The sequence below is a fragment of the Capra hircus genome, chromosome 6 (genome assembly GCF_001704415.2).
Source record: "Capra hircus breed San Clemente chromosome 6, ASM170441v1, whole genome shotgun sequence".
NCBI lineage: Eukaryota > Metazoa > Chordata > Mammalia > Artiodactyla > Bovidae > Capra > Capra hircus.
In genome coordinates, this window is record NC_030813.1 from 83,215,620 (window position 1) to 83,232,419 (window position 16,800).

The window sequence follows — 16,800 nt, forward strand, 5'->3', positions numbered from 1 at the left end:
CTAGAAAATGTTAGTTAATTTACTCTAAGTATGAAAGATGGTCTTTTGGATGATATGCAAAATATTAAAATCAGTTGGAAATGATCTCTTCAACCTAAGACTAATTTTGTCTATAGAAGAGAGAAAAAGTCTGTATGAAAATCCACAGTGATACAGAATATGATAATTTCTAGAAGAGTGGTGCTAAGTGACAAGTAAATTCAAGACAAGTAAAGAATCATTTTGATTCGTGTAGGGGATTGAATTTAATGTTTTCATGTGTTAAAAATTGCATAATCAAAAATGTTTCTGGATGCCTTTGAATACCAGTGAGGACTTTTATAGGAAAAAAATGAAATGACAATATGATGTAGAAAAATGCTAATGTGGAAACTTACATGACCATATGTAAAATAGATAGCCAACAGAAATTTGCTGTATGGCTACGGAAATTCAAACAGGGGCTCTATATCAACCTAGAGAGGTGGGATGGGGAGGGAGATGGGAGGGAAATTCAAAAGGGAGGGGATATATGTATACCTATGTCTGACTCATGTTGAGGTTTGAGAGAAAATAACAAAATTCTGTAAAGCAATTATCCTTCAATTAAAAAATTAATTAATTAAAACATAGAAAAAATGTGCTGAATTAGGAGAAATGAAGAGACCACATGACAGTACAAGTGAGTGAAGCACAGAAGTGAAAGATAGTTGGTAAAAAATGTAAGCAAAAGACAAGAAAGGTTTATTTATGAGAGTGAGATTATTGGAACTATGTCTTAATCATAGAACTATACATATTTGTTCATTCTGGCACCTAGCTCAGCTGGAAAGTGAGATTACTGTTGCAAATAATCCAGGGGGGACATAATCAGGGAAGAGCCTAATGACACTAAAAAAGATGAGAGATTAGGATGGTAGATGTGGGTGTGTTTGTGTGAGTGGTGATAAAAGTGCAGCTGTGAAAGAATTTTACAAAAGGAAGAATCAATGGGTCTCAGTATTTGTTAGGCATTATGGGAGAGATTATCAGACACAGAGGGAAAATTAACAATTTCAATGTTAGTTCTTGACTGCTGTAGATAATGGTGCTAATAATAACAAGCAGTGGGCAACATCTTTAATCATCAGAGAAATGCAAATTAAAAACATAATGAGCTATCACCTCATACCTGTCAGAATGGCTATCATCAAAAAGACCACAAGTGAATGTTGGCAAGAACATGGAGAAAAAGGAAATTCTGACACTGTTAGGAATGTAAGTTGGTGCAGTCATTGTGGAAAACAGCATGGTATTTTCTCAAAAAACTAAAACTAGAACTACCGTATGATCTGGCAGTTCTACTCCTAAGTAAATATCCAAAATTAAAATGAAAAAACTAATTCAAAAAGAAGCATGCACCCCAATGTTCAGAGCAGCATTATTTATAAGTGCAAAGATATGGAAGTAAATTAAGTGTTCATCAACAGATAAAATGAATAAAGGAGATGTGACTTGTACACAAACACACACACACACACTAGCAAACTACTAACACATAAATAATAAAATATTGCCATTTACAGCAACATGGATGGACTTGGAGGGTGTTATTGTAAGAGAAACGAGTCAGACGGACAAAGATAAATGCTGTATTACCTCATTTATATGTGAAATCTAAAAAATAAAACACACTGGTAAATATAAGAAAAATGAAACAGACTCATAGAGAAGAAATTAGTGGAGAGAGGGAGGAGAGGAGGGAAAAGACAGGGGTAGGGGATTGAAAGGTATCATATATACTCAGTTCAGTTCAGTCACTCAGTCATATCCAACTCTTCGCGACCCCATGGAATGAAGCACACCAGGCTTCACTGTCCATCACCAACTCCTGGAGTTTACTCAAACTCATGTCCATTGAGTCAGTGATGCCATCCAACCATCTCATCCTCTGTCGTCACCTTCTCCTCCCGCCTTCAATCTTTCCCAGCATCAGGGTCTTTTCAAATGAGTCAGTTCTCTGTATCAGGTAGCCAAAGGACTGGAGTTTCAGCTTCAGCATCAGTCCTTCCAATGAATATTCAGGACTAATCTGCATTAGGATGGACTGGTTGGATCTCCTTGCAGTCCACCGGACTCTCAAGAGTCTTCTCCAAAACCGCAATTCAAATACATCAATTCTTAGGCACTCAGCTTTCTTTATAGTCCAACTCTCAAATCCATACATGACTACTGGAAAAACCATAGCTTTGACTAGATGGACCTTTGTTGACAAAGCAATATCTGCTTTTTAATAAGCTGTCTAGGTTGGTCATAACTTTTCCTCCAAGGAGCAAGCATCTTTTAATTTCATGGCTGAAGTCACCATCTTCAGTGATTTTGGAGGCCAAGAAATTAAAGTCTGTCATAGTTTCCGTTGTTTCCCCCTCTATTTGCCACGAAGTGATGGAACCCATTGCCTTGATATTAGTTTTTTGAATGTTGAGCTTTAAGCCAGCTTTTTCACTCTCCTATTTCGCCTTCATCAAGAGGATCTTTAGTTCCTCTTTCTCTTTCTGCTATAAGGGTGGTGTCATCTGCATATCTGAAATTATTTATATTTCTCCTGGCAATCTTGATTCCAGCTTGTGCTTCTTCCAGCCCAGCGTTTCTCATGATGTACTCTGCACATAAGTTAAATAAGCAGGGTGACAATATACAGCCTTGATGTACTTCTTTTCCTATTTGGAACCAGTCTGTTGCTCCACGTCCAGTTCTAACTGTTGCTTCCTGACCTGCGTAGAGATTTCTCAGGAGGCAGGTAGGATGGTATGCTATTCTCATCACCTCAAGAATTTTCCACAGTTTGTTGTGATCCATACAGTAAAAGGCTGTAGTGTAGTCAGCGAAGCAAGAGTAGGTGTTTTTCTGCAATTCTCTTGCTTTTTCTATGACCCAGCGGATGTTGGCAATTTGATCTCTGGTTCCTCTGCATTTTCTAAATCCAGCTTGAACATCTGGAAGTTCAAGAACAGCATGTGCATATATATATATTTATTTTTTTTCCTCTTTATCACTGTGCTGTACACTTCAAACTATCATGATACTAAAAATCAACTATACATCAGTAAAAAAAATTGTTCTATGTCTATCAATATGATCAAAATTTTTCTTTTTTAGTCTGTTGATGTGATATGATACAGTGATTTTTATTTTTTTTCTTTTTTTTTTAATTTTTTTAATTTTTTTTTATTTTTTAAATTTTAAAATCTTTAATTCTTACATGCGTTCCCAAACATGAACCCCCCTCCCACCTCCCTCCCCACAACATCTCTCTGGGTCCTCCCCATGCACCAGCCCCAAGCATGCTGCACCCTACGTCAGACATGGACTGGCGATTCAATTCTTACATGACAGTATACATGTTAGAATTCCCATTCTCCCAAATCATCCCACCCTCTCCCTCTCCCTCTGAGTCCAAAAGTCCATTATACACATCTGTGTCTTTTTTCCTGTCTTGCATACAGGGTCGTCATTGCCATCTTCCTAAATTCCATATATATGTGTTAGTATACTGTATTGGTGTTTTTCTTTCTGGCTTACTTCACTCTGTATAATTGGCTCCAGTTTCATCCATCTCATCAGAACTGATTCAAATGAATTCTTTTTAACGGCTAAGTAATACTCCATTGTGTATATGTACCACTGCTTTCTTATCCATTCATCTGCTGATGGACATCTAGGTTGTTTCCATGTCCTGGCTATTATAAACAGTGCTGTGATGAACATTGGGGTACATGTGTCTCTTTCAGTTCTGGTTCCCTCAGTGTGTATGCCCAGCAATGGGATTGCTGGGTCATAAGGTAGTTCTATTTGCAATTTTTTAAGGAATCTCCACACTGTTCTCCATAGTGGCTGTACTAGTTTGCATTCCCACCAACAATGTAGGAGGGTTCCCTTTTCTCCACACCCTCTTCAGCATTTATTGCTTGCAGATTTTTGGATCGCAGCCATTCTGACTGGTGTGAAGTGGTACCTCATTGTGGTTTTGATTTGCATTTCTCTAATAATGAGTGATGTTGAGCATCTTTTCATGTGTTTGTTAGCCATCCGTATGTCTTCTTTGGAGAAATGTCTATTTAGTTCTTTGGCCCATTTTTTGATTGGGTCGTTTATTTTTCTGGAATTGAGCTGCAGAAGTTGCTTGTATATTTTTGAGATTAGTTGTTTGTCAGTTGCTTCATTTGCTATTATTTTCTCCCATTCAGAAGGCTGTCTTTTCACCTTGCTTATATTTTCCTTTGTTGTGCAGAAGCTTTTAATTTTAATTAGATCCCATTTGTTTATTTTTGCTTTTATTTCCAGAATTCTGGGAGGTGGATCATAGAGGATCCAGCTGTGATTTATGTCTGAGAGTGTTTTGCCTATGTTCTCCTCTAGGAGTTTTATAGTTTCTGATCTTACATTTAGATCTTTAATCCATTTTGAGTTTATTTTTGTGTACGGTGTTAGAAAGTGATCTAGTTTCATTCTTTTACAAGTGGTTGACCAGTTTTCCCAGGACCACTTGTTAAAGAGATTGTCTTTACTCCATTGTATATTCTTGCCTCCTTTGTCAAAGATAAGGTGTCCATATGTGTGTGGATTTATCTCTGGGCTTTCTATTTTGTTCCATTGATCTATATGTCTGTCTTTGTGCCAGTACCATACTGTCTTGATGACTGTGGCTTTGTAGTAGAGCCTGAAGTCAGGCAAGTTGATTCCTCCAATTCCATTCTTTTCGAGAAGAGCTAACACCTATCCTCCTCAAACTCTTCCAGAAAATTGCAGAGGAAGGTAAACTTCCAAACTCATTCTATGAGGCCACCATCACCCTAATACCAAAACCTGACAAAGATGTCACAAAAAAGGAAAACTACAGGCCAATATCACTGATGAACATAGATGCAAAAATCCTCAACAAAATTCTAGCAATCAGAATCCAACAACACATTAAAAAGATCATACACCATGACCAAGTGGGCTTTATCCCAGGGATGCAAGGATTCTTCAATATCCGCAAATCAATCAATGTAATTCACCACATTAACAAATTGAAAAATAAAAACCATATGATTATCTCAATAGATGCAGAGAAGGCCTTTGACAAAATTCAACATCCATTTATGATAAAAACTCTCCAGAAAGCAGGAATAGAAGGAACATACCTCAACATAATAAAAGCTATATATGACAAACCCACAGCAAACATTATCCTCAATGGTGAAAAATTGAAAGCATTTCCCCTCAAGTCAGGAACAAGACAAGGGTGTCCACTTTCACCGCTACTATTCAACATAGTTCTGGAAGTTTTGGCCACAGCAATCAGAGCAGAAAAAGAAATAAAAGGAATCCAAATTGGAAAAGAAGAAGTAAAACTCTCACTGTTTGCAGATGACATGATCCTCTACATGGAAAACCCTAAAGACTCCACCAGAAAATTACTAGAGCTCATCAATGAATATAGTAAAGTTGCAGGATATAAAATCAACACACAGAAATCCCTTGCATTCCTATACACGAATAATGAGAAAGTAGAAAAAGAAATTAAGGAAACAATTCCATTCACCATTGCAACGAAAAGGATAAAATACTTAGGAATATATCTACCTAAAGAAACTAAAGACCTATATATAGAAAACTATAAAACACTGATGAAAGAAATCAAAGAGGACACTAATAGATGGAGAAATATACCATGTTCATGGATCGGAAGAATCAATGTAGTGAAAATGAGTATACTACCCAAAGCAATTTACAAATTCAATGCAATCCCTGTCAAGCTACCAACCACATTTTTCACAGAACTAGAACAAATAATTTCAAGATTTGTATGGAAATACAAAAAACCTCAAATAGCCAAAGCAATCTTGAGAAAGAAGAATGGAACTACAGTGATTTTCAAATGTTGAATAAGCTTTGCATACCTGGGATAAATTCCACGTGGTCTCGGTATATAATTATTTTTATACATTCTTGTATTCAATTTATTAATATTTTATTACAGATTTTGTATCTCTTTTTCTGAGAGTTATTTGTCTGTAGCTTTCTGTCTTGAATGCCTTTTGTGGTTTTGGTATAGAGTAATGCTGGCTTCTAAGAACAGGGTAGAAAATTATTATTTCTGCTCCTTTACTCTGAAAGAGATTTTGGCCCTCATGTTTTATGTTTCAGAATGTTTTTAATTATCAACTAAATACCTTAATAGACAAAAGGGTTATTCACATTGTCATATTTCATCATGTGTGAGTTTCAGCACAATGTATCTCTAAAATAACTGGTCTGTTTAACTAGGTTATAAAATATATGCACATAGAGATATTCATGAAAGGAAAGAAAGTGAAAGTGAAGTCTCTCAGTCATGTCCAACTCTTTGCGATGCTATGGACTGTAGCCTACCAGGTTTCTCAGTCCATGGGATTTTCCAAGCAAGAGTACCGGAACCGGTTGCCTTTTCCTTCTCCAGGGGATCTTCCAGACCCAGGGATCAAATCCAGATCTCCTGCATTGCGGGCAGACGCTTTACCCTCTGAGCCACAAGGGAAGCCCCCCAGAGTTATACATAGTATTCTTATACTATTATTCTTTTAATGTTCATGGGATCTGTACTGATCTTTTTTATTTCTGATTAGTAATTTGTATTCTCTCTCTCTCTTTCTTTTTTTTAAGTGAGCTTGATTAGAGGCTTACCAATTTTATTGATGTTTTCAAAGTACCAGCTTTTGGTTACATTATTTTATCTACTGGTTTTATGCTTTAAATATTAATGATTTACGCATTAATTCTTTTTTTTTTTTCTTAACATCTGCTTCTGGGTTTAATTTGATCTTTTTCTCTAGTTTCCTAGGGTGGAAAACTAGATTACTGATTTTAGATCTTTTGTTTTTCTTTCATAATATATACATTTGATTCTATAAATTTCCCTCTAAGGGATTCTTTAACTTCATCACACAATTTTGATATGTTTTCATTTAGCTCAAAAAATTTTAAATTTTTCTTGAAGTTTTTTCTTTAATTCACATGGTACTTAGAAGTGTGTTGTTTAATCTTCATGTATTTTGAGACTTTCTCTTTTCTTTATTTTCTGTTACTGATTTTTAATTTAATTCCACTGTGGTCTATGAACAGATATAATAAGATTTCTCTTCTTTTACATTTCTTAAGATCTATATCTTATGGTCCAGAAGATCTATCTTGGTGAATAAAATATACTTTTTAATAGTCTGCCTTTTTTTTTATACTCTACCAGGAATTAGCAGCAATCCTCTACTATAAAATTTTTTAAAGAAATTAATTTTCTACAAATACTTTTCTACAATAATAAATCAATATATTTATTTATTGATTAAGATATTTCCTAGAGTTTTTCAAATAGCATGTTCAGTCATCTTGAATGTTCATATGGGAAATGTTTTCATGGTGGTCCTGGAAAATTATACTTCCTAATAATATGTTAGCAGTGTGTATTTGGGCCTAAATACTTTCATTGACACATCTTACTTTCTATATTTACCTTTTGTTTTTTCAGAAAGACCTTGAAAACTAAAAATTACACCATTTTTTGTTCTTAGCTAAATTTAAGTTACCACTATAAATCAACTTTTTAAATGTATTTTAACATAGTGCCAATGATAAAAATTAGAGTATGATAAAGCCATGTATTTTTAAATAATTACAATATTAAACAGCTTCATTAAGTTGATTAAGATATAATTTTATTTGAGGTGTATAATTACAATAGAAATAATGAGTAAGAACTATGTAATAGACATTGTCCTATGTGTTTTACATTAAATTTTTTAACCAAAACAAATTATATTATTATTTCCTTTCTATAAGATATGAATCTATCTTATGAGAACTTCATTCAACTTATATTATTAGAAATTTGTAAACCTTATATTCTAACCCAGGTTATATGGCTGGAGTACCCAAGTTCTAAACACTCATATACTATAGACTTATATATATATATATACACATTCATATACTACCTCATATTTGAAAGGAATAAACCATAATATTTAGATCAAGATGATGGAATAGGAGAACACAGAACTCACCTCTGCCCACAAACAAATTAAAGAAAAACATGTCTATTAAAACATATGAAACAACTCTCATTGAAATCTTACTGGAGACTGACAAAAAGAATCTAGAAATAAAAGAGCTAGAGAAGTTATCAAAGTACAGCATTTCATTTTCTTTATCCAAAATAGTGAGGCAGCAACACAAAATTAATAATATAGGAAAACTTTTTATCTAAAAATTGAAGGGTTAGGGTTAGTTCTTAACAGAGGTGACATTTATTAGGGCAAAAGAGTATCCGCTCAGTTCAGTCTCTCAGTCGTGTCCGACTCTTTGCAACCCCATGATTTGCAGCAAGCCAGGCCTCCCTGTCCATCACCAACTTCTGGAGTTCACTCAGACTCACGTCCATCGAGTTAGTGATGCCATCCAGCCATCTCATCCTCTGTCGTTCCCTTCTCCTCCTGCCCCCAATCCCTCCCAGCATCAGAGTCTTTTCCAATGAGTCAACTCTTTGCATGAGGTGGCCAAAGTACTGGAGTTTCAGCTTTAGCATCAAATGCCACCAATTTTTCATTCACTTCTATGAAATTGATTCAGTTTAGTCAAAGGATTCTCTCCAATGAAAAGCTTAGTATTGAACCCATGGTTTATATTTTGTATGCATATTTATCTGTTAGTGACACTTATTAGGGCAAAAGAGTACAAATGTCAAAAAATACTGCATTCACTTCTACTTAAATTGATTCAGTTTAATCAACAGAGTCTCTCCAATAAAAGGTTCAATAAATTGAACCCTTGGCTCATATTTTATATTCATATTTAACTTTCAGATGGTTTTGATAATTAATCTATAGGAAAAACATAATATTTCTTGCCATCTCCAACTGTCCTCTGACTGTACTGAGTTTTCTTAACCTTCACTGTTGCATTTGGTCTTTTAGAGTTTTGAAATATGTTTTAGCTTTTTTCATGAATTTATCTTGTCAGCCTATCATAAATTAATTCTTTTCTATTTTCCTTTCTGAATCTAATCCTTTATTGCACACTATAGTTCATTTTTAAGTGACTTGAAACAAGAAGAGCAATTAATCTGTATGGAATTTAAATGTTATACTTCTAAGATAAACTTGTTTTTTCAGGGTTGTAAATTTTTCTGTTGGTGTAAGTTACACATTATTTTAAGTTGTCCATCTCTTTCATGTCATTAGATCATTGTTCTGAAGTCTGTAGAATTTTTCTGTTTTTATTGAGCAAAACCCTGTATCCCCCGCCAAACACAAAGGCTCCTCCATGTCCCCTGCCTTTTGCTTGTGGAAAAGTTAAAGTCTCCCAGACCTTCCTGAGTCACAAAAGAGTGGCTCAAGAAGTTCATGATTAGGACAATTGAGTCACAAAATTTTCCAGGGTTTGATGCACATTCCGAGTAGATGGTAAAGAATCTGCCTGCAATGCAAGAGACTCGGGTTTGATCACTGGGTCAGAAGATTCCCTGGAGAAGGGAATGGTTAATTACTACATTATTGTTGCCTGGAGATTCCCTTGGGTAAAGGAGCCTGGCAGGCTACAGTTCACAGGATCCCAAAGAGTCAGACAAGACTGACTGACTGTACCTGCTACCAGAGGGGAACAACTAATTGCATGATGACCAGCCTGTAGCCATGACATAAGCTGCTCCATCATGAGCAGTCCTGAATCTGTGATTAGGATAATTCCTAGAACTGGACTAACGAGAATGAGTTTAACATTATTGCTGACAATAATCTATATTTTTGTGGGCATCAAAATAATTTCAGCTTTCTCTACTCATATGTAAGTGGGCAACTAAAATTGTCAGCAAGAGATGCTACAGACCCATGTTAACATCCTCTATGCTGAGAATACGGCTCCATATGTCAGTATGAAGAAGTTACAGGTGATGGATCCTCACTCTTAATCATGTAGAAATGGAATGATGGTTGACCATGCGGAACTGAAAGCAGCTCTTTTGCCCCTTAACTCTTTTCTCATTTCTGTTCTCTAACCTTAAAAAACCTAATTTTATGAATGAGTTCACTAAGTAATTTATCTCCTGACTTACACTCTCCTGAATGCACACCATGCCCTGCGTAACCTGTTGTTTTTTTCCTAGATTAAAACAAGTAAGACTGAAGAATTAAAAATTAAAGAATGACTAGCTCCCTACCCTCAGCAGTCCTCTTAGCAATCCTGCAGGCAGAATATATGGCAAAAAAAATCTGAAGAAAGAAGTAGCCAATCTTCACGCAATGAAGAATGATGCAGAATCTAACCTCCTGCCTCCATGATTCACTAAAGTTCTTTCCCTGTTTCCCCTTTAAAAACTGTCATGGTTGAGCAGAATCTTTGGAGTTGGCCTCAGAACATGAGTCCACCTTCTCTCCCCAGATTCCTGGCTTTTCTGAAGAAAGCAACTACCTTTCTACCAACATTTGCCCTTGATCATTGGCTTTTGAGCAGCAAGCAGCTGAACCTGAGTTCAGTAACAACCATCCTGCATTATTCACTGTTTATGTTACAGAAATTATTTTATATAATTTACAACAAAAGGAAACTTTATGCCTAATTTTTCCTTTTGTCATATCCCTAGAGTTTTATGAAAATATCTTCCTGTTTTCCAAATTTAAGGACTCATTCTGCTTTATCATCCTTATAATTATTTACTACCCCCTTTCAGGTATGCAAATAGTCAAGGTTAACAATTTGTCTATTTTTCTAACTCTTCTGTAATCCACTTTTTTTCTGTTTACCTTAACCTTGCCCCAAGGTTGAAACTTCATTAAAAATTAATAAACAGAAAACCTTTAAACCTGGGCAGTTTGACATGAGAGGGGGATCTATGAATAAGTACATAGTTATTCTTGGAATGTTCTTACTAACATTGCCATTTTGTGTGTATGAAATTCCTTTCTTTCAGCTCATGCAAATACAATTGAACATCCCACTTCTAGTGGGAAAAAGAAGGGATAATAGTGTGAGGTGGTGACTGGGAAAGCAGCAATGGGGTGTAAGTGGTCACACAGTTGGAATCACTTTTGGATACCATAAAACCGTAAGTAGTCCTTTCCCTTTTTCACACTTTGTTTTTAAGTTATTTAAATAACTGGGAGTCTAAAGAGACCTCATGGAGGCTTAATATCCCAGGAGTCTTATTTTATCATTCATTTAGATGTCAATACAAGCACTTAATGTGTTAGATGATTTTTCAGTGAATACTTAATGTGTTGTTGCCGTTCAGTCACTAAGTTGTATCAAACTCTTTGTGACCCCGTGGACTGCAGCATGCCAGAATCCTCTGTCCTTCACTTAAGGTACCCAATAACAATATCAAGGTAAACTTTTAAAGAATCATTAGAAGATAATTTAAAATCTGAATCAATCATTCTAACAAATAAGGGAAATTCACCATAGAGAACACGGACTTCTATAATGGAGGGGCTATCCATCCCTTTAATTTCCCGTAGTTCATTCCTGATTTCATAAATACACTATTTTCATCAGAGATATTTATTATTAGTGTATTGCTTTTAACTTACCTTTGCTATATTTAAATGAGGAATAAAATAAAATATTAAACTCAGAATTCAAAATGGGCCTCAGAGGGATAAGACTGTTCACTAACATCCTGACTTCTACAAATGACTGAAAAAATATAAACATATTAAAGGAAAAAGAATAAAATAAAGCAAGCAGTGAGAACAATCTAAAGGATTGAAGATGTTTTCTAAACAGAGTTCAGTTCAGTTCAGTTCAGTCGCTCAGTCGTATCTGACTCTTTGCGACCCCATGAATCACAGCACACCAGGCCTCCCTGTTCATCACCATCTCCCAGAGTTCACCCAGACTCACGCCCATCGAGTCCGTTATGCCATCCAGCCACCTCATCCTCGGTCGTCCCCTTCTCCTCCTGCCCACAATCCCTCCAGCATCAGAGTCTTTTCCAATGAGTCAACTCTTTTCATGAGGTGGCCAAAGTACTGGAGTTTCAGCTTTAGCATCATTCCTTCCAAAGAAATCCCAGGGGTGATCTCCTTCAGAATGGACTGGTTGGATCTCCTTGCAGTCCAAGAGACTCTCAAGAGTCTTCTCCAACACCACAGTTCAAAAGCATCAATTCTTCGGTGCTTAGCCTTCTTCACAGTCCAATTGTCACATTCATACATGACCACTGGAAAAACCATAGCCTTGACTAGATGGACATTAGTCGGCAAAGTAATGTCTCTGCTTTTGAATATACTATCTAGGTTGGTCATAACTTTTCTTCCAAGGAGTAAGTGTCTTTTAATTTCATGGCTGCAGTCACCATCTGCAGTGATTTGGGAGCCCCCCAAAATAAAGTCTGACACTGTTTCCACTGTTTCCCCATCTATTTCCCATGAAGTGATGGGACCAGCTGCCATGATCTTCGTTTTCTGAATGTTGAGCTTTAAGCCAACTTTTTCACTCTCCTCTTTCACTTTCATCAAGAGGCTGTTTAGCTCCTCTGCACTTTCTGCCATAACGGTGGTGTCATCTGCATATCTGAGGTTATGGATATTTCTCCCGGCAATCTTGATTCCTTATATGCTAAGAAAGTGTGGTTTTGACAGATGTGTAATATGTTGTTTGGCCTACAAAAGGTATTTGTGGTCATTTCAAATAAAACGATCAGATGGCATCAGGGAGAATTACAGTATTTACAAAGGAATTTTAAATCATCTAATAACCTCTGCAGACTTTTGGGAAGTATTGTAAAATGATTTGCTAAATGTGCAATGTACACATGTTTATTCTAAATGTTCTTTTTTTAATTCTAACAATCAGTGGTGATTTTACAGTTAACAACTGGCATAGCCCAAACATTATCTGATCAGAACACATTAGGGAAAATTTCTATAGGCCCAGTGGTGTCAGTGAATCCTTTAGTTCATAGATTATGCTGAAGTTCACCAGATATATGGGTTGGGAGTGGGGCAATGGTGGCATCTGTTTGTGCACATATAAAGTTGTTTCTCTCTGTATAGCATGCATACATATATTATATGATACATGTGAGATATGTACATCACACACACAAACATCACTGATTTAAATCAAAAGTGTAATCCCCACACTGGTTCCTACCAGAACTACATACCTTTTAGAAAGAAAATACTCAGATTTTCCACCTTTGATTTCCTACTTTCATTTTCAATGGTTTCTCATTTTAACCTAGTCAGAACTTGTTAGGCGAAAAAATAAATCAGAATGTATTATTAGCATGTTTTTACAGCAAAATGTATAGTAAATACTACTTTAAAGTTTCTCAAATATAAAGCATGTCAATGTAATTTTATCTGTGATAGAATAATACTGTGAAAACCGAAGAGAAAAAAAAAAAAAAAACGAGAATTTTATCTAAGCAAGAAAAGGCAAGATACAGTTTTGCTTAACAACATCCTTAGCAATTTGAGCACTATAACAAATGGCATACTCATGAGGATAAAAAGCTTTTCTTAGATAAACAAAATTCTATTTTATATTTTGAAATACCTAATATTATTTTTAAAGAATTAGAAGTAAATAGAAAAAGTCTAGGTCATGTTATATAGGGACAATGTAGATCTAGATTGTCTCCTCAGAGACTGGAAGACTGGAAAATTCATTTCCCACACCCACCTGCCATCAGAGGTCAAGTTCACGTTCCAGTTAATGATACAAAACTTGTCCAAGAACTGGAAGATACAAAGGAAGGAGAAACCGTTATTTTGCTTTAATGGTAACAGGTACACACAAGGGTAGTAGGTATCTAGGAAGATTGCAGTAGCTTCAGGAGTGGTCCTGAAAAACCACCTGCTTTGGCATTACAGGCGACAGAGATCACTAGCAATTTCCTATCATTTTAACAATTGCTGATTTCCTCATATCCAACAGTGGTCTTCTCTGGACTTTACTCCCATTCGATCAAAATTTTTAAAGTATATAATCTATCAAACCCCTTCCCGATAAAATGCCTAACTGGTGTCTATTCTCTAGTTTGAATAATAAGTATAAACATTTTTTAAATAATGCATATTTCTTAGGATTGTAGTGAGACATATATGGGATTAAGGCATTCAACACAGCATCTGTGCTATTATTTTCATCACTATTATTTTACCGTTGATTGAAACTCCTTCCTGACCCCAACATCTCTGACTAGACACATATCACAATCAGCCACTGTGCCTAAGAGAAAGAAACTGACTTCCCATATTCAAGATTTCTAAGAATAGTTTCATCAGCTGCAACTGAAACCACCTTGAAATTAAAAGAAGAGTCATGTCCAGCTCTTTACGACCCTATGGACTGTAGCCCTCCAGGCTCCTCCATCCATGGGATTTTCCAAGCAAGAATACTAGAGTGGGTTGCCATTTCCTTCTCCAGGGGATCTTCCCGACCCAAGAATCGAACCAGGTCTCCTGTATTGCAGGCAAATTCTTTACTGTCTGAGCACCAGGAAATCCCACCATAATAGAGGGATAATGACATGTAAATGATATAATGTATTTAATCATCTGGGATACCCAGTAGACTGCTGGTCCATAGTAGGCTTTCAACTCTAATTACTTTCTCTTTCCCATAGGGTTTTTCATATTATTGTGCATATTTCAAACTGGTGTCCTTGTAAGAATGTCTGTTTGGTAACTTTGCCTCTGGCATCTCCCAATTCTCATCTACATTGCATTCTATTGTCAAATTAATCTTCCTATGGAAGTCTTCGGAGTATGATATTCCCAACGTGAGAAATTTTCAGATACGCACAGAATAACTTTTTGCCTTTCTCCGCAGGAATTCAAAGCTCTGCATACTTTATCTACTTCATTCCTCATTTTTCTAGTACAACTGCATTTACTGACATTCAATGGTAAGTCCTATACTTTGGATTTCTACCTTTACAGTTTGTCCTTCTGCCTAAAAAGAATTTTGCCCCATTTTTATCAACTGCAATTATACCCGTCTTCCAAAGTTGTTCAGATCTCATGTTGGTTATAAGGCCGTGGCCAAAGGGAACCCTCTCTCCTTCTAACTTTTTTTATGGTTGAATTGATTATAGCTTTCCTTATGTCACAGTAATTTCTATATTTTCTTGTATTCCAGTTGATTATCTCAGCTGTTCTACCATGAGACAGAGGTAAGAACTAGTTTTAAATCCTGGTACAAGAAATGAAACATAGTTAAGACCATTAGCTAAAATTAATACCAGGGTTAAACTTTCATGTCTTCTACCTCCTGGAAGCTTTATTACATAACAGGTTTGTCTAAATCTTTTTCATGTTTAAAATAGATAAAATAGCATTATAGCCTTAAATTCCATATGTTAATCAATCAATAAATGATTTATTTTCTTTTCCTTACATATTAGATTTGTTCTAAAACCTGATGTTAGAAAAAACATTTGTTTTCATTAGGAGTCCATTTTATAATCTATAGTATGCTTTGACACTGTAGACTTAGTATTTGTTACATGAATATATACGTAAACTGCAGTCATTACAATACATTTATGCTGAATTTCATTAACAGCTTACCCCTTAGATCAGAAGGGCTTCCATAGTCTTTGTAAACTCAGAATTTCCTGTCTCTAGGCTGGTTGGCTGTACACTTTATTTTTAACATTGGCTCTTCTTATTTTAATTTCTCCAAATAAGATATTTCTTTTAGAATTCATGTGCCAACAGAATGTTGATTTCTCCTCTCTTCGTATTCCCTGTGTTTCTCAGATTATCTGACTGTTCACTTTCCTATATGCAAAGTAGTAATCTCATTGGTCTACCTGACCAAAGGATCACCTTGGTATATGTTTACCAAACAGCACACTAAATACCACTTTAAAAGGCAAAGTACATTATTCCGCTAAAGGGAAGAGATGCTTTCAATCATACATGAGCATTTTGCTTGGTTAGGGATTTTTATGTCCAGAGCAACCTGAAAGGGCAGAGTATTTCTCATGCCAAATTTTATAGGACACAACTGACCAATTAAAAAACAAAGGAGTCAGCATTTGTGTGTCCCTTCAGGAGGCATCATGTCAGCAAGTTATTCTTCACTGCAGAGTTTTAACACACCATTAGGCAGCATCTGTGGCCAAACTGATGTTGCTGTGACTTTTCTTTGCTGTTCCCAGCACCTTTGAACCCTAGATCAGCAAAAGGACAGCCAATGCCCTTGTAATCATAGAAAGTAACAAGGTTCATTTGGAAGAGCAGTGGACCTGGAATTAGATTACTTATTTAATTTTTCAACATTCTTGATCAATTACTTTATTATAGCTCTTGGGGAAATTCCAAATCATGAACGTGTAACAGATCATAATAACTTGGGGAGAAGGAAGAAACAGACATAAAAACAAGCAACTACAACTGAATGCAGAAAGTGAGATATGACAAAAATACTACAATTTGCCCAGATGTCAGAGGTTTTATGAGCCTATTCTCTATCTGACTTGTTATAGTTTTTCCACTCACTTAACCATTATTACTCTGGAGTTAATATGCTAGATATCAACTAGATCAAGGTCCTTCTTTATGTTGATTCATCTTAACAAGTACAAAACTAAAATCTTTACCATCACCTAAGAAACTTTCATCTTCATTTTACTATAATACTACCAATAAATGCTATTCTGCTATCTCTTTGGGACAAACTTTAGCTAACAGAACTATCTGGAGCCATTTTCTTAGCAAGTCTCATAACATGTGTACAATTATTACAAGTAAATGTTTTACCATAGCCTGTAATTGAATCATGATTTCATTTTTCACCATTTCAGTTCAGACT

The 16,800-nt window shown here is 35.7% G+C and overlaps 1 long non-coding RNA gene across 1 annotated transcript; it reads left to right on the forward strand.

Annotated features, from left to right (window-relative positions):
- LOC106502193 lies at positions 10,904 to 15,154 on the forward strand. The gene is made up of 3 exons (XR_001295784.1): positions 10,904 to 11,074; positions 14,812 to 14,887; positions 15,121 to 15,154. It is a non-coding gene; the product is annotated as an uncharacterized LOC106502193 (long non-coding RNA).